A 26,216-nucleotide genomic window follows, 5' to 3' on the forward strand; every position below is an offset into this window, starting at 1 on the left:
CATCTTGTCTTATGTATGCGTCATTCATCATTTGAAAGTACTTGAGAGAGTAGTCTAAAGATAGAATGTAGGCTTGAGAGAGTTAGATTAGATCGCATAAGCAAGAGTAGAGACTTAGAAATAAGTTCTATCTGCTACACATCGCATGCGTCCTAGAAATAGGAAATGTGGCATTATGCATTGAGAAATGTAGTACTAATATTTGTGTATAGCATGATCGCATGACTTGTACACAATCTTGAGAAATGTTAGCTAAATCTCTTCTAAACCCCTTTATCGCATTCTTGTTATAACACTACGCTTTCATCATTCCGAGTTCAACTCTATCACATAGGAAAGTCTAAATCAAAACACCATCTACTTTTTTATCACCACAGTAATAGAATCAGAGAGTCTGTCGCATATCTATTTAGTAGTCTCTATGTTCGACCCTAGACTGACCAGGATCCTAAGAAGGCTTATACTTGTGCTTTGTTAGGAAAACTTGTATGATCATCGCATCCACAGACCATCGCATGATAAATCATCGCATCCAGTCGGAGGTGAACGAATCATTTCTTCATAAGTAGTTGCTTAAGATTGAAGAACTACCCTGGTATGCAGATATTGTCACTTCTTGGCCTACAAACAATTTCCTGAAAACTACACATCCCATCCAAAGAAGCAGCTCATTCATGAATGCAAATTTTACTATTGGGACGAGCAAAATCTCTACAAAAGGGGACCAGACCAGACATTGAGACTCTGTGTTCAAGAGACTGCTTTCTAGTGCATACTTTTTTAATGTCATGAATCACCCTATGGAGGACATTTCGGTGGACAGCGCACAGCGGCAAAAGTTTTTCAATGTGGGTATTATTGGCTCACTCTGTTTAAGGACACATGAGAATATTCCATGAAATGCAATAAGTGGCAACGCACTAGAAGCATTTCAGAAAAGAAAATGCGATGCCAATGAACATCATATTGGAGGTGGAACTATTCGACGTATGGGGTATAGATTTCATGGGACCATTTCCATCGAGAAATGGTCATAAATACATTATATTCGCCGTCGACTATGTTTCCAAATGGATTGAAGCTATTTCATGTGTTACAAACAATGCGACAACAGTATCTAAGTTCTTACAGAGAAACATCTTCACTCATTTTGGCACTCCACATGCCATAATAAGTGACGAAGGGACCCACTTTGAGGATCTTATTTCTTAACAAACTGTTGATCAAATACAATGTCCACCATAAGATCACCACCGCATATTACCCCCAAACAAACGGACAAGCTGGTTTCTAATAGAGAAATCAAGTCGATTTTAGGAAAGGTGGTGAACCCATCACGGAAGGATTGGGCCATGAAGGTTGACGATGCCTTGTGGGTATATAGGGCTACTTATAAGACACTCATAGGCATGTCACCGTATGTGTTGCTGTTTGAAAAGGCTTATCATCTACCGTTGGAACTAGAGTATAAGGCGATGTGGGCAATTAAGAAGCTTAACTTTGATCTTAAGGCTGCAGGGGAAAAGAGAAAACTTCAGCTACTAGAGCTGGAAGAATGGACATTACAGGCATATGAGAATTCCAAAATTTACAAAGAACGCATAAAGCGATGGCATGATAAACGTCTTTGTGAAAAAAATCTCCAGGCAGGTCAGAAGGTATTACTGTTCAATTCTAGTTGCGTCTCTTTCTAGGAAAATTGAAATCGCGTTGGTCCGTACCTTTCATAATTAAGGAAGTATTCCCGCATGGAGCAGTAGAATTGACAAACGAAGATGGGACCAAAGCATTTAAGGTAAATGGACAAAGAGTAAAGATATATCATAGAGGAGATTTCCAATGCGAGAAAACCTCCGTTGACTTGGGGAAGTAAGAATAAAGAAGAAACACTTAGTCCCTGCGATGATAAGCGACACACATTCATCAGGGACGAAGTATATCCTTTTTTAGTATCCTTTTTTGTTTTTCTTTTAAGAATCTATCTTAAGTTTTGCATGGTTACTACTCTTTATAATTGCCAACTCTTTATTCCATACTTTTTATCTTCTTGATATTCATCACACTGATTGTAGTAAACGATTGCGATGGAGCAATGCAATAACCTCAAAACATGTGATCGGTTCAATCAGCCCATCGCAATCAAAGAATCAGCCCACCACAGGAAAGGATGCGATCAAAATGATCGGGCGAAAGATTAAATTTGGGGCTACTTCACCTTGAAATGTATAAATACCCAATGCTACAATACAAATGAGAGAAGTCCAACTCTTGCTCCGCAAATTTGAACAGAGTTGAAGTGATAAAGAGCGGTGTAAAAGGCCACGAAAAGCAAGACATTGCTTACCTGGCTTATTATTTCTCAATCCATTTGTTGTTTTGTATTCAACACTTTATTTGCAAAAATGGAAACTTCATTTTAATTTATGTTCAGTCTCTCTACACCATGCATGAGTAACTAAATTTGTGAATGTGTTGAGAAGTACTTAGCTAGCATGACTTAAGCTATGCATTTTATGTAAGACCCTAACACTAAATCTAAAGTGGGAAGTTAAATAGAAAAATCCTAAGTAAGGATATGGGAGCAAAGGGTGGAAAACATTAAAATTATCCAAAAAGGTGAGCAAAATTCCAAACGCCTATGAAGAGCTTAAACATGTTGGACGCAAGAATGCATGAAGGATGGAAGCAAGAAGTCTTGGAAAATGGCTAAGGGTTGCATACAACCAACGCAAAGGCATACATGAGCCATGCGGACACGGGTAGGAAGCATGCATCGAATGAGCTTGCTAGGCGCATAGGCCATGCGCCAAGCATGCAGCCCATGCGTCGAGGACAAACGCATAGGTCGTGCGTCAAACGCGTAGCCCATGCGTCGATGGTATATGCCAAGCGCCTTGCCTATGCATCGAATGGGCAAGCGGGCAAGCCATCCTATGTGTCGAACGTTGTTGAGTCTATCGAGTAGCCATGCATCGATGCCTTATGCCAAGTGCATGCTCATGCGGCAAGACACGCCCACGCGGCTGAGCGTGCCTATGCGATCAAGCGCGCCTATACAGCCAAACGTGCAAGCGCCTAGGCAGCACACCCATGCGTCGATGGTCAGCACTGTGCATCCATGCTTAGTAGACTGAGCAAGCATTCCTAGCAAGCCATGCGTTGAGGGTGAGCGGCCACCCTATGCATTGGTGATGGCCGACTCATGCGATGGCTAAGTGGGACTTTGATGAAGGAAGGGTGAGTTGTTATGCGTTAAGGATAAAAGGTAAGGCTAATTGATGGAAAACTCCGATGGAAGATGCCAATAATATATGAGCATAAGCCTTAACCAATTTAAATAGAGAAATATGTTTAAGTATTTAAGTGATTTAGGTGGCAAAAGGACGATCACACAAAGTTCTAGTAGGTGGTGGACAAAGGAGATTTCATGCAATGGAAGTCTTATCACCCCAAGCAGGAGGTGGGTGAAGGAGATTTCATGCAAAAAAGGAGATTTTGGTTGGCAAGCTGAGATGAGAACAACTAAAGGCTAGGCTGAGTAGACTAAGTGTTGGCAACTCCAAAGTGAGACAAATAGGAGTTGAGTTGTCACAAGGGGGTGAGTTTAGAATGGCTATAAATAGAGGGGTTGGGCAAAAGGAATTTATTCATACCATCACCTAAATCTTGTGTTGAGAGCATATTTAGAGAGTTACGTTTGAGTTATTAGGCTACCAAGTTGATTGGAGATCAAAAGAAACAAAGGTTGCATTGGTGAGGCATTGAGTCAGCCGGACGTAAAGCCAGCTCCTACCCTGCGTGCACGCCTTACAGCGCTGCGTCCGTCTGCACGCCTCGCTCGACGCATCCCGCGCGCTAGCCCAATGCAGGTCCCCCCTCTTGCAGGACGCATCACGCCCAGCGCAATGCACGCCCAATGCATCAACCCCCTGTGCGGCACAGCACAGCCACCCTGCCTACTGCCTAACGCCCAACTGCCTACCACGGTCCAAATAACCTCTAAAGAGTCTAATTTTGGGATTTTGGCTAAATTGGGGTAGGGTAAGCTGGTATTTTCATTATATAATGATATTTTTACTATGTTGACATTATCTATTGATATAACAAGTATTAATTGAAGAATTTCCATTGATATGGAGGAATTCTTAGGAGAGTATTCTTAAGGTGATTTTAGTGGAAAAACTTGTTTACTTAGTTTTATGCATTGATATATGGATAAATGTACATGTAAGTGCAAAATACATGCTTATGATGTTATGTGATTGACATGATATTGTTTGTGCATTTCTATGGAAACTGAGATTATACCCGGACTACATAAGTTAGCATGCTTAATAAAAGGTGCTTGGTGGAAAAATATAGTTGGCCTCGATCAGCGGGAAATAATAGTCGGTGACGATCGGTGGGAAATATAGTCAAGTTACGTAAGCATGACTAGGGGCAAAAGAATTGTCGATGTGCACATTGGTGGGAAAAGTGGGTTATATGAAAGTTTCCATAAAAAGTTGTTATGATTGATAATATGTCCATGAAATGAACATGCCACGTATAGCATGGAACTGGAGGGTGATGATTGAATGAAATTACACATGATCATGCATAAATTATACTAAATTTGTGATTATGTAATTGACTTCCCAAAAATATGTTTTGCAAAGTGATTATTATTTTAAAAGCACCACTCACTGGGCTTAGTACCTCACACTCTTCCAAATATTTTCTTATATCCCCCACCTCATGTAGCAAAGCAGAGCGTTCAGGAAGGAGTCTACTAACCACCAACACACTAGGACTTGGTAAATTCTCAGGGCACGGCTCGGATCATGTAATAAAGAATATAGGAAATTGAACTATGTGTATAAAAGTTAGATAGAGTGTGGTAAACAGGTTAAAGTCTTTAATAGATAAGGGGGGAAAATTGTTAAATTTAAATGTTTTCCTGGAATACTACTAGTGTACCCTCACGCTCCCTTCCAAGTCTTAGGGGCTAAGGCTAGGGAGGGGGTATGACATTTTATGCAATCATCTTGTCTTATGTATGCGTCATTCATCATTTGGAAGTACTTGAGAGAGTAGTTTAATGATAGAATGTAGGCTTGTGAGAGTCAGATTAGATCGCATAAGCAAGAGTAGAGACTTAGAAATAAGTTCTATCTGCTACACATCACATGTGTCCTAGAAATAGGAAATGTGACATTATGAATTGAGAAATGTAGTACTAATATTTATGTATAGCATGATCGCATGACTTGTACACAATCTTGAGAAATGTTAGCTAAATCTCTTCTCAACCCCTTCATCGCATACTTGTTATAACACCATGCTTTCATCATTTCGAGTTCAACTCTATCGCATAGGAAAGTTTAAATCAAAACACCATATACTCCTTTATCACCACAGCAATAGAATCAGAGAGTCCGTCACATATCTATTTATTAGTCCCTGTGTTTGACCTTGGACTTACTAGGAACCAAAGAAGGTTTATACTTGGGCTTTGTTAGGAAAACTTACATCGCATCCACACATCATCGTAACCACACACAATCGCATGCTAAATCATCGCATCCAAATGGAGGTGAACGCATCATTTCCTAATGAGCAGTTGCTTAAGATTGAAGAACTACCCTGGCAGATATTGTAACTTCTTGGTCTACAAACAATTTCCTAAAAACTATCAAAAGAAGCGACTCATTCATGAATGCAAATTTTACTATTGGGACGAGCAAAATCTCTACAAAAGGGGACCAAACCAGACATTGAGACTCTGTGTTCAAGAGACTGCTTTCCAGTGCATACTTTTTTACTGTCATGAATCACCCTATGGAGGACATTTCGGTGGACAGCGCACAGCGGCAAAAGTTTTTCAATGTGGGTATTACTGGCCCACTCTGTTTAAGGACACATGAGAATATTCCATGAAATGCGATAAGTGGCAACGCACTGGAAGCATTTCATAAAAGAAAATGCGATGCCAATGAACATCATATTGGAGATGGAACTATTCGACGTCTGGGGTATAGATTTCATGGGACCATTTCCATCATCAAATGGTCATAAATACATTCTATTGGCCATAGACTATGTTTCTAAATGGATTGAAGCTATTTCATGCATTGCAAACGATGGAGCAACAGTCTCTAAGTTCTTATAGAGAAACATCTTCACTCGTTTTGGCACTCCAAGTGCCATAATAAGTGACAAAGGGACCCACTTTGTGAATCGTATTGTTAACCAACTGTTGATCAAATACAATGTCCACCATAAGATCACCACTGCATATCACCCCCAGCTACTAGAGCTGGATGGATGGAGATTACAGGCATATGAGAATTCCAAAATTTATAAAGAACGCACGAAGCGATGGCATGATAAGCGTCTTTGTGAAAAAAATCTCTAGGCGGGTCAGAAGGTATTACTGTTCAATTATAGGTTGCATCTCTTTCCAGGAAAATTGAAATCGCGTTGGTCCGTGCCTTTCATAATTAAGGAAGTATTCCAGCATGGAGCGGTGGAATTGACAAACAAAGATGGGACCAACGCATTTAAGGTAAATGGACAAAGAGTAAAGATGTATTATGGAGGAGATTTCCAATGCGAGAAAACCTCCATTAACTTGGGGAAGCCAGAATAAAGAAGAATCATGTAGTCCTTGTGATGATAAGCGACACACATTCATCAGGGACGAAGTATATCCTTTTCTAGTATCCTTTTTTGTTTTTCTTTCAAGAATCTATCTTAAGTTTTGCATGGTTACTACTCTTTCTTTCATACTTTTTATCTTCTTGATATTCATCACACTGATCGTAGTAAATGATTGCGATGGAGCAATTCGAAAACCTCAAAACACGCGACTGGTTCAATCAGCCCATCACAATCAAAGAATCAGCCCACCACAGGAAAGGATGCGATCAAAATGATGTGGGCAAAAAATTAAATTTGGGGCTGCTTCACCTTGAAATCTATAAATACCCAATGCTACCAGAGAGAGATAGTAAGGAGACGAGGCAAAGTCGAGAGAAATCGCTTATTGGATAGATCGAGAGACTGCCGAAAAAAAATACAAAGGAGAAAAGTCGAACCCTTGCAAGAACAATAGTCCGCAAATCGGAATAGAGTTGAAGTGATAAAGAGGAGTGTAAAAAGCCACAGAAAGCAAGACATTGCTTACCTAGCTTGTTATTTCTCAATCCATTTGTTGTTTTGTACTCAACACATTATTTTCAAAAATTGAAACTTCATTTTAATTTATGTTCAGTCTTTCCAGACCATGCATGAGTAACTAAATTTGTGAATGGATTGAGAATTACTTAGCTGGCATGACTTAAGCTATGCATTTTATGTGATCATCTTGCCTTATGTATGCGCCATTCATCATTTGGAAGTACTTGAGAGAGTAGTCTAAAGATAGAATCTAGGCTTAAGAGAGTCAGATTAGATCGCATAAGCAAGAGTAGTGACTTAGAAATAAGTTATATTGCTAAACATCGCATGCGTCCTAGAGATAGGAAATGTGGCATTATGCATTGAGAAATGTAGTACTATTATTTGTGTATAGCATGATCGCATGACTTGTACACAATCCTGAAAAATGTAAGCTAAATCTTTTCTCAACGCCTTCATTGTATACTTGTTATAACACTATGCTTTCATCACTCCGAGTTCAACTCTATCGCATATGAAAGTCTAAATCAAAACACCATCTACTTCTTTATCACCACAACAATAGAATCAGAGAGTTCGTCGCACATCTATTTAGTAGTCCCTGTGGGCAGAAATGCACGTTATCATAGTGCTAAGTTCGTAAACAATGTTGGCTTGCATTGATAAAACATGTTATTGCATCCATTAAGCATCAATTTCATAATATTACGCTCGCATGCGTTCATCGCATTGGAACAGTTGATTTTTATATTTTTGTGCAAAATATGCGATGACGCAAGGTGGAAATTGCGATCATAAGAAATCATTGGTCGAGCGCAGCATTACCGCAAGGTTTGCGGTGATCGTGTTCACAAATATTCGCCCGAGAAGGATCGCCGCAACTTGGTCAGCGCAACATGGTGGACGTATCTGGGTAAAAGGCTAATAAATCGCGATGGGACAAAAAGCTGATGACAGTCGAATTCGAATTAAGTTGATAGCCTATTAACGATAACAAATACATTCAGCTTTTCGGTGACAAATATTTGGCGCATCAGTCAGGAAGAGTTAAAGCCATCCCATCCATGCAATCATGAGAGAGAAGTCGCCGCTCACCCTAGATGTTCTATAAATACCAAGGGTGATATTCAGAAAAGGGGTTCAGCAGTTCAAAATTTCATACTTCAGTTCGCTCGTCTTTGTACATAGTTTTCCTTTCGTTTTAAGATGGAGCAAGAAAAGAGTGGTGACGCCAGTGATTGTTCAGGGAAACTCGAGAGAGAGCCTTGAGGTGAAGAAGCAGAGAGCGGGACGACTCTCGCGAGAGCGAGATTATCTTTTGAGCACAAGTAGAAAACAATGTAAAAGCCTAGGTAGCAAGAGATTGATACCAGGCCCTTTATACTATACTTTCATTGTTATTTTGTACTTCATCTTTATATTTGTACAATGGAAGTTCTATTTCTACATCTGTTCACTATCTTAGCACGCATGAGTAGCTAAACTAGTCAAATGGGTTGAGAAAACCTAAGCTAACATGACCTAGGAAGTTCATTGCTTGCGATTGTCTTGTTTTATGTTGTGCCAAATACCCATTAGAGGTACTCGAGAGAGAGTCTAAATAAAGAACCTAATGACTCGAGAGAGCTAGGTTAGAATCTGGACTTGATAGAGCAAGATTAGAACTACATAAACAAGAGATAGGGGCTTAGAGATAAGCTCTGTTTGTCAACCTGCATTGCATGCATCCTAGAGATGGGAATGATATTATGTGGTTGCCTTCTTTTTGTGCGTGTCATTTCGTCATCGCATAAATAAGAATAGAGGTTAATGTGTAGGTCCTATAGACTTAGCACATATATCGCATGCATTCTAGCCTTAGAAGCCATGGCATTCGCACCGAGAGGTGGTTTACTGTTGTATGCATGTTTTATGATCGCATAGCATGAACGCATCCTAGGAAGTGTTAGCCGAAACTTTTTTCAAACCGTTCATCGCATACTCATTGCATTTCCTTTTTATCAGCTCTTTTCAAACTCCACCGCATTTTTTTATTGTTCATTAACGCAAACAACAATCCCAACAATTTATTTATTTATCTGATTACCGCAAAGTCTTCATAAAAATTGCCAATGCAATCTATCTTCACAAGTCCCTGAGTTCGACCCTGGACTTACCGGGAAGCTCAGTGGAATTTACACTTGGATTCCGATGAGGAAACTTGATTGCACAACATAATTTAACCATCGCATATCATCCATAATTCACTTCATAAAAACAAGCATCAAGTTTTTGGCATCGTTGCTGGGGATTTCGGCAAAATAGTGTGCTAACGGTAATTTTTTTTATTTCTTTGCAGACTCTCAATCTCTGGCGAATTATGACGTGGAGATTGAGAGAACGTTTAGACGAAGACTGAGAGACCGCCAACAACAACCACAATCAGATAAAGAAGAGATGGTGGAGTAGCCTGGAAATGGAGCACCAAATGATAACAATGTCATGGCGAATCCAATCCTACTGGCAAACGATTGCAATAGACCCATTAGGGACTATGCATCGCCAAATCTCTATGATTTCTTTTAAGGAATCAGGAGGCCTGCCCTTAATGGAAGCCGATTCGAAATGAAGCCGGTGATGCTGCAGATGATCCAGACTGCAAGGCAATTCGGAGGAAGGTATGGCGAGGACCCGCACACCCACCTTCGAAGCTTTATTGAAATCTGCAATACTTTTGTGTTCCCGAACATCTCTGCCAAAGAAGTTCGACTAACTTTGTTCCCATTTTCTCTTTGTGATCAGTCTAGGAAATGGGCGTATTCTCTCGAACCGAGAGAGATCACTTCATGGGAATAGGTCATGGAAAAGTTTATGAAGAAATACTTTCCACCAACTGAGAATGTCAGACGAAGGAAACTAATTACAAATTTAGAACAAGACATGGACGAATCGCTCAGCGATGCCTGGGCGAGGTTTAAAAGGTTGGTCAGGGATTGTCCACACAATGGTTTGCTAGACTGCCTTCAGATGGAAATTTTTTATCATGGTTTGAATCCCGCTTCGCAGACCGCTGCCAATGCGGCAACTGCTGGTGGTCTGCTTGATAAAACGTATGATGAGGCGAAGAATGTCTTGGATCGCATCTCCAAAAACCATGAAGATTGAAGGAAGAGTGACCAGAGATTGAGAATCAAGGATAATGACGCAAGTAATGGTGCTATTGCTTCAGTACAAAATCAGATGACTGCAATGATGATCTTAATCCAGGGAATTGCGATCAGCAGCCCAACACCACAAAATGGGCAAATCAACGCAATCAGTCAAAACACCACAAGGTGTGCGACATGCGGTGATGGGCACGTGATGGAAGATTGCCCACAAAATAGACAATTTGTTTACTTTGTAAAAAATAATCCCTTTTCGAATACCTACAACCCCCGGTGGAGAAACCAGCCCAATTTTGCTTGCAAGAATCAGGAACAGAATTTCATACCTGTGGCACAGAAAGAAAGGCCACCAGGATTCTTCCCATGCAACAACGGTCAAACGAGCAACCAAGCAAGTAGCTCACAACCACCGCAATCCTCTTCTTTGGAAAGCCTATTGAAGCAATACATAGAGAAAACGAAATTGTGCTTCAAAGTCAGGCTACGTCCATCCACAATCTAGAATTACAGATGGGCCAGATTGCAAGTGAGCTGAAGAGTAGACCGCAAGGGGCTCTTTCGAGTTCAACAGAACTCCCATGCAACCCCGGGGGATCAGGTAAAGAGCAATGTTAGGTTGTGACATTGTGAAGTGGGAAGACTGTGGAGGGAGAAAAGAAGGAGCTTAGTCGGACAGCTCCCATTATGGCTGAACCTGAAATTGCAGTGACGCAAGAAGAAGAANGCTGAACCTGAAATTGCAGTGACGCAAGAAGAAGAAAGAGAAAAATAAGTAGTAGAATCAGAGGTTGCATCGACCTCAAAGTCAACTGAGACTGGAATCATGAAAGTGTAGTTACCCCCTTTCCCACAGAGACTAAAGTAGAAAAAAAACGAAGAGGTACAGTACCAACGCTTTCTGTCTATGTTAAAACAATTACATATTAATATTCCTTTCAGTGAAGCGATTAAGGAAATGCCTGCCTATGCAAAGTTTCTGAAGGATATGGTAACTAAGAAGAATGGAGCTGGTAAGTTTGCCATGGTGGCGCTAACTTAGAGTTCGAAATCAATCATTCCACCAAAGATGAGCGGTCATGGGAGCTTTACTATTCCTTACTCCATAGTTGGACTGTACATCGAGCAAGCTCTGTGTGGCCTAGGAGCCAGCATAAATTTGATGCCTCTGTCAATTTTTAGGCAGCTGAATGTGGGGTAACTTGTGCCCACAATGGTGACTCTCCAACTGGCCGATAGATCTCTAGTGCATCTAGAGGGAAAGGTGAAGGATGTGCTGATAACCATTGACAAATTTATCCTACCAACCGACTTCATCATTTTGGACTATGAGGCCGACAAAGATGTGCCCATCATTCTGAGGAGACCATTTTTATCAACAAGTCGTGCTCAGATTGATGTGCATAAAGGGGAAATCACTTTGAGCATCAACGGACAGAGGCTTAAGTTTAACATAATTCGTGCCATGAAGTTTCTGGATGAAGAAGACCTGTACGACTCAGATGATGACCAGAATTTGATTGAGAAAGAAATGTTTGATGAAGAGAATGAAGAAGAGGATGCCAACGCATCCGTTGCTACCTGTAATGCAATCAAAATAAAAACAAGCAAGGAAGAATAGATGATCGTAAACCAAGAAGAAAAGCCAACAGAAAAAGAAGATTGAAAAACAACGCAACCATCCCTAGTAGAACCACCAACACTGGAATTAAAGACCTTAACGGATAATTTGAAGTACGCATTTTTGGGGCAGAATGAGAAGCTGCCAGTTATTATTTCCTCTACACTAAACGAAGACCAGAAGAATGCGTTGATGAGCATTCTAAGGAAACATGTGCGAGCAATTGGCTGGACACTCGCCGGCATAAGAGGAATTAGCCCAGCGTACTGTATGCACCGCATTTGTGTTGAAGAGAACCACAAAGAAACGATCGAACATCAACGCAGACTCAACCCTGAGATGAAAGAGGTCATTAAAAAGGAGATCATTAAATGGTTAGATGCGGACATTATCTATCCTATAGCAGATAGCATGTGGGTCAGCCACGCGCAGTGTGTGCTGAAAAAGGGCGGCATGACGGTAGTCCCGAATGAAAACAATGAATTAATACCGCATAGGACCGTCACTGGGTGGCGCATTTTCATGGATTACTGCAAGTTGAATGCGGCCACAAAGAAAGATCATTTAACTCTCCCATTCATTGATCAAATGCTAGACCGTTCAGCTGGAAATGACTTTTACTGCTTTCTCGATGGTCATGCCGGGTACAACCAGATTATGATAGCTCCAGAAGACCAAGACAAGGCCACATTCACCTGCCCATATGAGACCTTTGCTTTTCGCTGCATGCCATTTAGCCTCTGCAATGCGCCAAGCACGTTCCAAAGGTGCATGATGGCCATCTTTATAGATTATCTCGAGGACTCTGTTGAAATCTTTATGGACGACTTCTCTGTTTTTGGGAACACCTATGAAGTCTGTCTAACCAACTTGGAGAAGATACTGAAGAGATGTGAAGAGACGAATTTGGTGCTTAACTGGGAAAAATGCCATTTCATGATAAAGGAGGGCATAGTGTTGGGGCACAAGGTTTCCCAAGATGGATTAGAGGTGGACAATGCAAAAATCGAAGCAATTGAAAAACTTCCACCTCCAACAAGCGTGAAGGCTATACAAAGCTTGTTGGGGCATGCTGGATTCTACAGATGCTTTGTCAAAGATTTTTCGAAAATAGCATGACCGTTGAGTGCGTTGTTAAAAGCTGACAGAAAATTTGATTTTGACAACAACTGCTTCAACACATTTCAAGTTTTGAAGAATGCGCTGATTATCGCACTCGTATTGATTGCACCGATTTGGACACTTCCTTTTGAAATAATGTGCGATGCAAGCGGGTATGAAGTGGGAGCAGTTTTAGTGCAAAAGAGAAAAACAATCTTGCACCTCATCGCATATGCGAGTAAAACATTAAATCCTGCTTAGACAAATTATACGACCACAGAGAAAGAGCTTCTGGTGGTAATTTTTGCGTTGGAAAAATTTCGGGCATATCTATTGGGAACAAAGGTACTCATCCATACTGATCATTCGGCAATAAAGTACATAATGACAAAGAAGGACGAAAAGTCGAGGTTGATCAAATGGGTTCTCCTCCTTCAAGAATTTGACATAGAAATAATTGACCGGAAGGGGACAGAGAACCAAGTTGCGGATCACTTGTCTAGATTGGAAAATCCTGAGGTTGACCACAATGAGTCTGAGGTGAGAGCGACGTTCCCGGATGAGTAGTTGTTCCATATTGAAGAATTTCCTTGGTATGTAGACATAGTCAATAATCTGGTTTGCGAGAAATTTCCTGAAGATTACACCTACCACCGACAGAAAAAGCTCAAACATGAATGCAAACATTATTATTGTTTAAATTTGGGGGTGTGATAACGGGCAAAAATGCACTTTATCATAGTGCTAAGTTCTTAAACAATGTTGGCTTGCGTTGATAAAACATGTTAAATTGCGTCCATTAAGCATCAATTTCATAATATTACGGTCGCATGCGTTCATCACATTAGAACAGTTGATTTTTGTATTTTTGTGCAGAATATGCGATGACACAAGGAGGAAATGGCGATCATAAGAAATCATTGGTCGAGCATTGCATTACCACAAGGCTTTGCGATGATCGTGTTCGCAAATATTTGCCTGAGAAGGATCATCGCAACTTGGTCATCACAACATGGTGGCCGCATCTGGGTAAAAGGCTAACTAATCACGAGGGGACAGAAAGCTGAAGACAGTCGAATCCGAATTAAATTGACAGCCAATTAACGATAACAAGTACATTCAGCTTTTCGGTGACAAATATTCGATGCATCATTCAGGAAGAATTAAAGTCGTCCCATCCGTGCAATCATGGGAGAGAAGCCGCCGTTCATCCTGGATGTTCTATAAATACCAAGGGTGACCTTCAGAAAAGGGGTTCAGCAGTTCGAATTTCATCAGTTCGCTCATCTTTGTGCATAGTTTTCCATTCGTTTTAAGGCGGAGCAAGAGAAGAGTGGTGACGCCGGAGATCGCTCTGGGCAACTCGAGAGAGAACCTTGAGGCGAAGAAGTAGAGAGCGGGCCGACTCTCGCGAGAGCGAGATTATCTTTTGAGCACGAGTAGAAAACAGTGTAAAAGTCTGGGCAGTAAGAGATTGCTACTAGGCCCTTTATTCTATACTTGCATTGTTATTTTGTACTTCATCTTTATATTTATACAATGGAAGTTCTATTTCTACATCTGTTCACTCTCTTAGCATGCATGAGCAGCTAAACTAGTCGAATGGGTTGAGAAAAACTAAGCTAACATGACCTAGGAAGTTCATTGCTTGCGATTGCCTTGTTTTATGTTGTGCCAAATACCCATTAGAGGTGCTCGAGAGAGAGTCTAAATAAAGAACCTAATGACTCGAGAGAGCTAGGTTAGAATCTGGACTCGAGAGAGCAAGATTAGAACTACATAAACAAGAGATAGGAACTTAGAGATAAGCTCTGTTTGTCAACCTGCATTGTATGCATCCTAGAGATGGGAATGATATTATGTGGTTTCCTTATTTGTTTGTGTGTCATTTCATCATCGCATAAATAAGAATAGATGCTTATGTGTAGGTCCTATAGACTTAACGCATATATCGCATGCATTTTAGCCTTAGAAGTTGTGGCATTCGCATCGACAGGTGGTTTACTGTTGTATGCACGTTGTATGATTGCATAGCATAAACGCAACCTAGGAATTGTTATCCGAAACTTTTCTCAACCCGTTCACCGCATACTCATCGCATTTTTCGTTTATCAACTCTTTTCAAACTTCACCGCATTTGTTTGTTTTTCATTAATGCAAACAACAATCCCAAAAATTTATTTATTTATCCGGTTACCGCAAAGTCTTCATAAAAATTACCAACGCAATCTATTTTCACAAGTCCTTGAGTTCGACCCTGAACTTACCAGGAAACTCAGTGGAATTTACACCTGGATTCCGCTGAGAAAACTTGAGTGCACAATGCAATTTCACCATCGCATATCATCCATATCTCACTTCATAAAATCAAGCATCAGGCAGTAAGGGATTGCTACCAGGCTCTCTACTTTTATCTTCCATTGTTATTTTGCACTCAAACTTATTTATAGAAATGGAATTTACTTCTCTATATCTGTTCACTCTCTGGTTATTATGAGTAACTAAATCTGTTGAATGAGTTGGGACACACTTAGCTAGCATAACTGGGGATCTTCATTCTATGTGTTTATCTTGTATTATGTATACTTCATTCGTCCATTAGAGATATTAGAGAGGGTAGTCTAAGGATAGGATCTAGGCTTGGAAAAGTCAGGTTAGAATCTAGGCTCGGGAGAGTCAGATTAGAACGCATAATCAAGATATAGGAGCTTAGGAATATGCACTATTTGCTATTACCGCATCGCATGCATCCTAGAGATAGGGTACGATTGTATGCGGTCACCTTGTCTTTTCATGCATCTTGCATCATCGCATAGGAAAAGAGTAGAGACTTAGGGATAAGCTCTATGGACACTTTTGCATTCAACACATGCGTCCTAGACTTAGGAGCACCGCATTTGCATTGGAAAATGACTTGTTGTGCATAGGTGTAGCATGATCGCCTAGTCTGATGCATTCCCAGGTCACGCTAGTTAAAGACTTTCTCAACCCATTCCTCCGCATACTCAGTGCATCTATCGCATATTCAACTTTTCTCAAATCCACCGCATTAATTTATTTTTATTACCGCAATCAACAACACCCATAACCATTTGAGTTACCGGTTACCGCAAAGTTTTCCTAAAAATTACCACCGCATACCTTTTTCCCAAGTCCCTGAGTTCGAACCTGGACTTACTAGGAAACTCAGTGGAGTTTACACTTGGATTCCACTGAGAAAACTTGAGTTCTCAACGCATTTCAATCACCGCAATTCCATCACCGCATTTCATTCCATATTTTCACCTCATAAAATAACGCATCAAGTTTTTGGCGCCGTTTTCGAGTACTTAGGCAAAATAGTGTGTTAACGGTAATTTTTCTGATTTCTTTGCAGATTCTCAATCTCTGGCAAATTACGACCTATAGATTGAGAGGACATTTCAAACGAAGATTAAGAGACAACTGCCAACAACAAGAGAGAACACCAAGAATGGCGAAAAAATCAGACGTAAGGGCAACGTGAACAATATAATGGCCAACACCATCCTTCTGGCGAATGACCGCCATAGACCCATTCGAGACTATGCGTCACCTAACCTCTATGATTTCTCTCCAGGAATCATGAGGCTAGCATTAGATGGATCGAGGTTTGAAATGAAGCCGGTAATGTTGTAGATGATCCAGGCTGCTGGGCAGTTTGGAAGGAGGCGTGGAGAAGACCCGCACGCCCACCTCCGGAGCTTCATAGAAATCTGCAACACTTTTATGTTCCTGAATATCTCTACCGAAAAAGTTCGACTAACTCTGTTTCCATTTTCTTTGTGTCATCAGGCAAGAAAATGGGCATATTCTCTCAACCCAAGAGAGATATCTTCGTGGAAACAAATCATCGAAAAGTTCATGAAGAAGTATTTGCCACCCACCGAAAATGCTTGACGAAGGAAATTAATAACAAATTTTGAACAAGAAGATGGCAAATCGCTGGTAAGAGACTGTCCACATAATGGCTTGCCAAACTGCTTGCAAATGGATATTTTTTACCAAGGACTGAATCCTTCTTCACAGACCGTTGCTGATGCGGCAGCCGCTGGTGGTCTGCTAGACAAAACATATGCGGAGTCAAAGAGTATACTTGATCGCATTTCCAAAAATCACGAGGATTGGTGGGAAAGCGATCAAAGATTAAGAATTAAAGATAATGACGCAAAAACGGGGCCATCGCATCCCTGCAAAACCAGATGACTGTGATGATGAGTTTAATTCAAGCCATCGCAATTAATCATACGGGAGCAAAGAAAGGGCATGTCAGCGCAATTGCTCAGGCAACCGCAAGTTGTGTCATTTGCGGAGATGCTCATGCAATGGAAGAATGCCCAGCAAACCCACAGTCAGTGTGCTTCATAAAGAATAATCTCTATTCCGATACATACAACCTTGGGTGGATAAACCACCCAAATTTTGCGTGGAAGAATCAGCAACAAAACTTCCAACCAATGGCATAGAGAGAAGGGCCACCTGGATTTTTCCCGCAAACAAACGGTCAAGCGCATAGCCAAGCTAGCAGCTCACAAATACCGCAATCGTCGTCCTTAGAGAACTTGTTGAAGCAGTACATTGAGAAAAATGAATCAGTGCTTCAGAATCAAGCTACATCCATTAGAAATCTCGAAATTCAGCTAGGACAAATTGTGGGTGAGCTGAAAAATAAATCGCAAGGAGCGTTGTCGAGCTCAACCGAGCTTCCTCGCAACGCTGGGGATACCGGGAAGGAACAATGCTTAGCAATCTCCATGCTAAGCGACAACATGACTGCGGAAGAAAGGGAGGAACCCATTGCAACCAACTTGAATGCGGTGACAACCGAGAACCCGTTGATCTATAGTTCAGAAAAGCCCGAGAAAATGAACCCTGAAGTTGCGTCCACCCTCAAGCCTTCAGAACATGAGATAGAAGAAGTCTAGCTACCACTAGCTCCACAAAGATTGAAGGAGAAACAAAATGATGAAGAAAAGATCGCAAAAGTGGCCGCAACGCAAAATGCTATAATCCCACCTAAAATGGGTGACCCAGGAATCTTCACGATACCATGCTCCATCGGAGGGGTCTACAGTGGCCAACCACTATGTGATCTTGGGGCGAGTATAAACGTAATGCCACTATCAATATTCAAACAAGTGAATATTGGCACACTCACGCCCACGAAAGAGACTCTCCTACTTGTGGACAGATTCTGAATATATCCTGAGGGAGAGTTGAAAAATGCGGCAATCGCAATTGACAATTTCATCTTGCCGGCAGACTTCATCATTTTGGATTGTAAAGCGAACGAAGATGCGCCCATCATTTTGGGACGACCATTTCTTTCAACCGGTCGTGCTCAAATTGTTGTACGCCAAGGGGAGATTGTAATGAAAATTCATGGGCCAACCACTATGTGATCTTGGGGCGAGTATAAACGTAATGCCGCTATCAATATTCAAACAAGTGAATATTGGCACACTCACATCCACGAAAGAGACTCTCCTACTTGTGGACAGATTTCGAATATATCCTGAGAGAGAGTTGAAAAATGCGGCAATCGCAATTGACAATTTTATCTTGCCAGCAGACTTCATCATTTTGGATTGTAAAGCGGACGAAGATGCGCCCATCATATTGGGACGACCATTTCTTTCAACCGGTCGTGCTCAAATTGTTGTATGCCAAGGGGAGATTGTAATGAAAATTCATAGGGAAAAGCTCCTGATTAAGGCAGTCAAGCTCCCAAAAGACAAAGAAAAAAGGGAAAAGCCACCATGGACGTGAAAAGACCAACATGGAATAAGCATTCCCTGAGTTATTAAGCGTATCAACCTCATCAGGGATGCAATCCTTTTGAATATCCTTTTTCCTACATCATTACTTCGTAAACTTTCATCATCATAGTATTATCTATTATCGCATAGCTCGTTTGCTTTCTTATTCTTATTCTTCAAAAAAAAAAAAAAAACGATCGCACTAAACAATTGCGGTAAACGATTTTGTTTAAAATAAGTTGACCCTCTCAATGTTTTCTATGCAAAAGATCGAGGCAAATGATTGCAGAGGTGCTACATGATGAAGCAACTTATCTTATTCCGTCACCGCAATCCAAAGAGGAAGATCGCTGCAAAGCAGGATGCGTCAACAAACAATGTGGACGACAGCGCAAATTTGGGGGTTGTATTCTTCCTTATCCTTATTCCAAATTTTGCACTCTCGCATCGCATTTTAATTTTGAAAGCCTTATCACCGCATCCTCTTTGATTACCGCAATCATTTAACATGGATAAATTTAGTAAGTCACCGCATGCTGTCTCTTTGCCAAAATTCACCTCATGAAATATTTCTAGAAGTTAGAGGTCTGCTTGCTTTCTTTCAAACTCTCTTTACATAGCTTTCTAAGAACATCGCATGACTTCTTTCAATCTTTTGGCAATGGGGAAATTGCCGCATTTTAAATTTGGGGGTGAGGTATTTATTTTCGACCTTGCTATTTTCAGCATTATGTAAAAAAAAAAAAAAAAAAATTAACAACTCCACTATCAACGCAATAGGGAAACCCATGTTGATAAGAGTTAAGTTGTGAAGGGCACTTGCCCGTAGTTGGATGTCCGCATGACACACGTGGGGGCAAGCCAAAATGAAAGTAAGTCGTGAGGATCAATGCATAAATAAATGACCGCAACTCCGCTGTCAAGTAGGTATGAGTTTAGTCTGAAGAAGAGCACATTGCTCGTAGTTGGATGTTTGCATGACACACGTGGGGGCAAGCCAAATGAAGCCAAGGCACTACTGGATCAAGCGCACGGTCATGAATATATTATATATATATATATATATATATATATAATGTCAAAAACATGCAAGGATAAAAATCATTTGACACCCCGGTGAAAAAGTTTTCTTTTTAAAATAAATCATTCGATGTCCTGGAAGTTAGTAAAGTCCTTTTGAAGGTTAAACTTGTGGCCCCTAGGTCTTAGAAATATTTTAGGAAGAGACTTGAATAAGACTTAAGGAAATTTTGGTGTATAAGATTTGAAGGAAGTATTCTTGAGAAATCTAGGAAAAAAGATTTGCGGTCAACTTTCTAAAGGAAATCTTTAGCTTATGCTTAAGGACAAGCATTGTTTAAATTTGGGGGTGTGATAACGAGCAGAAATGCACGTTATTACAGTGATAAGTTCTTAAACAATGAAGGTTTGTGTTGATAAAATATGTTAGATTGCGTCTAACAAACATTAAGTTCATAACATTGTGGTTGCATGCGTTCATCGCATAGAAATAGTTAATTTTTGTATTTTTATGCAGAATATGCGTTGACACAAGGCGAAAAACGCATTCGCAAGGAATCAATGGTTGAGCGTAGCATCACCACAAGGCTTTGTAGTGATTTGCATTCATAAACATCTGTTCAAGAAGGATTGCCGCATAGAGTCGTCGCAACTTGGTGGGCGCATCTGGGTGAAAGGCATAATTAATCACGATGGGACAAAAAGCTGATGACGGTCGAATCCGAATTAAGTTGACAAGCCACTAACGATAACAAGTACACTCAAATTTTCGGTGAAAAATATTCGGCGCATCAGTCAGAGAATTAAAGTCATCCCATCCGTGTAATCATAAGAGACAAGCCGCTTCACCCCAGAGCTCTATAAATATCCAAGGCAACCTTTAGAAGAGGAGTTCGACAGTCCAGCAGTTCGAAAACTTAGAGAATTTTCCTTTAGTTTAGCCTTGTTCTTAGATTTTCTTTTATTTTAAGGCAGAAGCGAGAGAAGGAGATTGTGCCGATAGATCATTCCGATAAGCTCGGGAGAGTGCCGGAAGCATCAAGATCAGAGAGAGGGCCAGCTTCTACAGAAGCAGGAATATCTTTTGAACCTAATAGATTTACCAGTGTAAAAGCCTTGGGTAGCAAGGGACTGCTACCAGGCTCTTTACTTTTATCTTCCATTGCTATTTTGCACTCAAACTTACTTATAGAAATGGAATTTACTTCTCTATATCTGTTCACTCTCTGGTTATTATGCATGAGTAGCTAAATCTGTTGAATGGGTTGAGACGCACTTAGCTAGCATAACTGGGGATCTTCATTCTATGCGTTTATCTTGTATTATGTATGCTTCATTCGTCCATTAGAGATACTTGAGAGGGTAGTCTAAGGACAGGATCTAGGCTTGGAAAAGTCAGGTTAGAGTCTAGGCTCGAGAGAGACAGATTAGAATGCATAATCAAGAGATAGAAGATTAGGAATAAGCACTGTTTGCTGTTACCACATCGCATGCATCCTAGAGATAGGGTACGATTGTATGCGGTCACCTTGTCTTTGCGTGCATCTTCCATGATCGCATAGAAAAAGAGTAAAGACTTAGGGATAAGCTCTATGGACACTTTTGCATTCAACACATGCGTCTTAGACTTAGGAGCACCGCATTTGTATTGGAAAATGACTTACTGTGCATGGGTGTAGCATGATCGCATAGTCTGACACATTCCCAGGTTACGCTAATTAAAGACTTTCTCAACCCATTCCTCCGCATACTCAATGCATCTATCGCATATTCAACTTTTCTCAAATCCGCCGAATTTATTTATTTTTATTACTGCAATCAACAACACCCACAACCATTTGAGTTACCGGTTATCACAAAGTGTTCCTAAAAATTACCACCGCATACCATTTTCCCAAGTCCCTGAGTTCAACCCTAGACATACCAAGAAACTCGATGGAGTTTACACTTGGATTCCACTGAGAAAACTTGAGTACTCAATGCATTTCCATCACCGCAATTCCATCACTGCATTTCATTTCATATTTTCACCTCACAAAATAACGCATCACATCCACACATCATCGCATCCACACACCATCGCATGTTAAATCATCGCATCAATGAGCGCGAACATATGGAGGTAAGTTCCAAAACTCGAACTCTTCGAAATTCAACAATGATAATGTGAGTAACTAGGAGGCGAGAGTGGACTGAAGGTAGGAGGGAAAACTAAAGAGTCCTTTCCGATGAGGACTATTACCTTACGGGAAGCAACAAAGAACAAAAATCGGAGAGACATTCTAGAAAGGAGATTAACGAATGCAGAATTCCAGTCGAAGAGAGAAAAAGGACTCTATTTCTGGTGCGATAAGAAGTACACTGTTGGGCATTGGTGCAAAGGGCGAGAATTGAGAGAATTGAGATTACTTGTAGTTCAAGCGTCTAAAGAAGAATAGGAATTGTGTGAAGATGATGAAGTTGCAAAAGAGACATTAGAGTTAAATATGTTAACACTGAGCGAAGAACTTTCGCTAATTGCTAAACTGTCTGTGAATTCGGTCGTGGGATTAACTAATCCATGGATGATGAAGATTGAAGGGGTCATCAGGGGAGAATCTGTCATGGTGCTGATAGATTGTGGTGCTACACACAACTTCATAACAGAAGGCCTAGTGAATCGTCTGTAGTTGAATGTCACAGATACGACCAATTTTGGAGTTGTTCTAGGATCAGGAACTGCGTGGAAAGGGGGTCTGTAAAAATGTGGAAATGAAGTTGGACGATTGGAATGTGTGATAGATTTTTTCCATTGGAGTTGGGGAGCATGGATGTGATTTTGGGAATGCAGTGTTACATTCCTTGAGAAAAACAGAGGTTGATTGGCGAAGTCTTGCGATGATGTTTACTCATGAGGGTAGGAAGATAACTCTGCAAGGAAATCCAAGTCTGACGAAGGCGAGGATTAGTTTAAATTGTATGGTAAAAATGTGCGAGGCCGAAGACCAAGGATTCTTGGTTGAATGCAGACTGTTGAATGGAGACGAGATGAGTAAGGAGGAAACAGAGCAGTTGAATCAATACTAGAGCCTTTGTCAAATTTGCTTAATCAATTTCAAGACGTATTTGAATGGCCTGGAGCATTACCTCCTCGTCAAAATATTGAGCATCACATTCACTCTGTCTCTTATACACATCTAGATGTGTATAAGAGACAGGTATTTGAATGGCCTGGAGCATTACCTCCTCGTCAAAATATTGAGCATCACATTCACTTGAAGGAAGGAACCAGTCCCATAAACGTCCGATCGCATAGATATGCATACCATCAGAAGGCCGAGATGGAGAAACTGGTGGAAGAAATGCTAGACTCGGATATCATTCAGCTGAGCACCAATCCATACTCAAGTCCCGTTCTATTGGTTAAAAAGAAGGAAGAAGGCTGGAGGTTTTGTGTAGATTATCGCGTCCTTAACAGTGCTACTATTTCGGATAAATTTCCAATCCCTGTGGTAGAAGAGTTGTTCGATGAGTTACATGGAGCTGCCTACTTTTTGAAGCTGGATTTGACGTTCGGATATCATCAAATTCGAATGAATCCAAGGGATGTAGAGAAGACAACCTTTTGGACACACGAGGGACACTATGAGTTTCTGGTAATGCCCTTCGGTTTAACTAACGCACCTTCTACTTTTCAAGCTTTGATGAACCACATATTCAAATCGTATTTGCGCCACTTTGTGTTTTTCTTCTTTGATGATATATTGGTCGAAACTTTGAAAAACAGTTGCAGCATTTAGAAGTAGTAATGGTAGTCTTAAGGGAGAACGAGCTCTATGCTAATAAAAAGATGTGTCAGTTTGCAAGAGATAGGGTAGAGTATTTGGGGCATATTATTTCTCAACAAGGTGTGAAGGTTGATCCGGAGAAGGTACCAACAGTGTTGGAGTGGCCAGTACCTGAGACAATGAAGGAAGTGTGGGGATTCTTGGGCTTGTCTGGTTACTACCGAAGGTTTGTACAAAATTATGGTAGTATAGCGATGACTTTGACATGAATATTGAAGGACAAAACGTTTCGGTGGATAGAGGATGCTCAGTTTGCTTTTGAGAAACTTAAAACAACCATGATGACGTTACCAGTGTTGGCACTTCCTGATTTTAGTAGACCGTTTGAGGTGGAGACAAATTCATCCGGATATGGCATAGGCACGGTGTTGGTGCAATAGAAGCGGCCGATCACTTTTTACAGTCACACTCTATCATTGCGGGATCATGCGAACCTGGTGTATGAGAGAGAATTGTTGGCAGTTGTAATGGTCGTCCAACAGTGGCGTCCTTATCAGTTAGGATTGCAATTTGTTATTAAGATCGATCAAAAGGCTCTGAAATCTCTGTTGGAACAGAGGATGATATAGCCACATTATCAAAAGTGGGTAGCTAAGTTACTTGGCTATGACTTTAAGGTGATATACCGACTAGGATTGGAGAATGGTGTCGCGGATGCCTTGTCCAGGTGATAACTTGTAGAAATACAAGTTATTTATGCAACCTTATCAAGATATTACGGCCAAAACTTAGTAAATATGCACCTATTGTATGAAAATTAGCCTAGTATTACAATAATTATAAATGTTTGCAATTACACCCACTAACACCATAAAGATGGAAGACAAGTCGAATTTTACTTTGTTTTGGGAGACCAAGTTACCGCTTGCGCTCAAGGCTCACGAGAAACTGATCAATGCATCTCTGTCACATTGCGCCCATCAATCAACAATGAAAAGATGATTACCGCAATGACGGCGCAATAGTTGTGTTTCAACCGCATGCGGTAATAAAAACAACACCGCATACGAATCCATGATCAAAAGATGTAGCTAACCAACGCAAAAGCGGAGGATTGAGACACGTGTACAACTAATGATTGTGCAGAATTAACGGTCTGATTGCATAACAGAAGGAATAATATCCCTCCATCTTCGGAATTACATAACCATCAGTGGGGACCATAAGACCGGAGTCAAAGATCTGCACCTATAAATACCCCATTTATTTTAGAGAAAAGAAATGCTATGGGATACGGGGTAAATGCTGCAAAACTGTTGAGAGAAAAGGCTGAGCTGAGTGCTTAAGTGAAGAAATCCGGGAAGAAGACGAGATAAGGACTAGAGGTGAATCTCAGATCTAATCTGCCAAACACCCGATTGAAAGCTCTGTGCAAAGATCCCTGCTATCGGTGGAGCAAACCTAAGAGGGAAGCTCTTCCTACCATCAAATCCATCCAATCCAGCAAGGAGATCTCCATCGAATCAGTGCCAAGACATTGGCACTTGTTTATATCTGTTCTATCTTTTTCATCGTTGTATTTCACTTTCTCATTCTCTTTTCATTCACACCATGTATCAAACACTTAATAGAGATATTAGTTGTTTCGATAGCTTTCCTTTATCATTTTCTGTCTATGTTCACCTGTCAATCACTTTCTTCATGATGTCTTCTTAATTCCCCAATAAGCAATATGAGTTAACTAAGTACTTAATCTGTGTTAAAGATATAAAATGCATTTAGCTAAGGCATGCTAGACGACATCTTCACCTGTGAGAGCAGAAGTGAAGATGCCATTCTGATCTATCGAGAGAAGGTCAGAAGAATGCATTAACTAAAGCGAGTAGTACTTCCAGACATGGAAGCAACCTTGCATTCATTACGTTAGTCTTTGTTTCACCACAGACATGTGGGAGCGCGGCCGATCACTGAAAGGTGTATGCCAAGAGAAGAGCGGAACAACATTTGTAGCTTCAACGCAATTGAGAACTTGCGTTGTTTATATTATTTGTCTTTCTTTTTCTATTCCTTTTATAAGACTTCCCGTCGCATTCCACATCTCTGCACAACTTTCACAGCCAGCCTTGACCCCAGCATCTTGTACATGAAGCCTGTATCTTGTATCATCTAGCTTAGGTTTATTTTATTTCATTTTATTATCGCATCTTTACTGCTTTACTTTATTTTATCGCAATTTATATACCTATACAAACACATTTTTAAAGATTGAAAACCTGGTCGCATATATCATGAACATACCACAATAACCTAAATTAGTCCCCGTGTTCAACCTCGGATCACACTGAGAAACTTGCGATGGAATTACACTTGGTTCTATCGTAAGGAAACTTATGACAACGCATGGTATACTACGTGAACATCCATCATTAACGCATATCTAGCGGTAGTATCACATCATTTTGAGCATAGAACATCATCAATCTTACCTATCAAATCCTGCGTAACAAGTTTATGGTGTCGTTGCCGGGGACTTGGTTAATGGTTTATTGTTTGAGTGTGTTTTTGGTATTTTGCAGGACATATCTCATTGTACTAGCTGTTCAACGTGGAGAGCAGCCTGACAGTT

The sequence above is a fragment of the Benincasa hispida genome, chromosome 1, assembly GCF_009727055.1.
Source record: "Benincasa hispida cultivar B227 chromosome 1, ASM972705v1, whole genome shotgun sequence".
Lineage (NCBI taxonomy): Eukaryota > Viridiplantae > Streptophyta > Magnoliopsida > Cucurbitales > Cucurbitaceae > Benincasa > Benincasa hispida.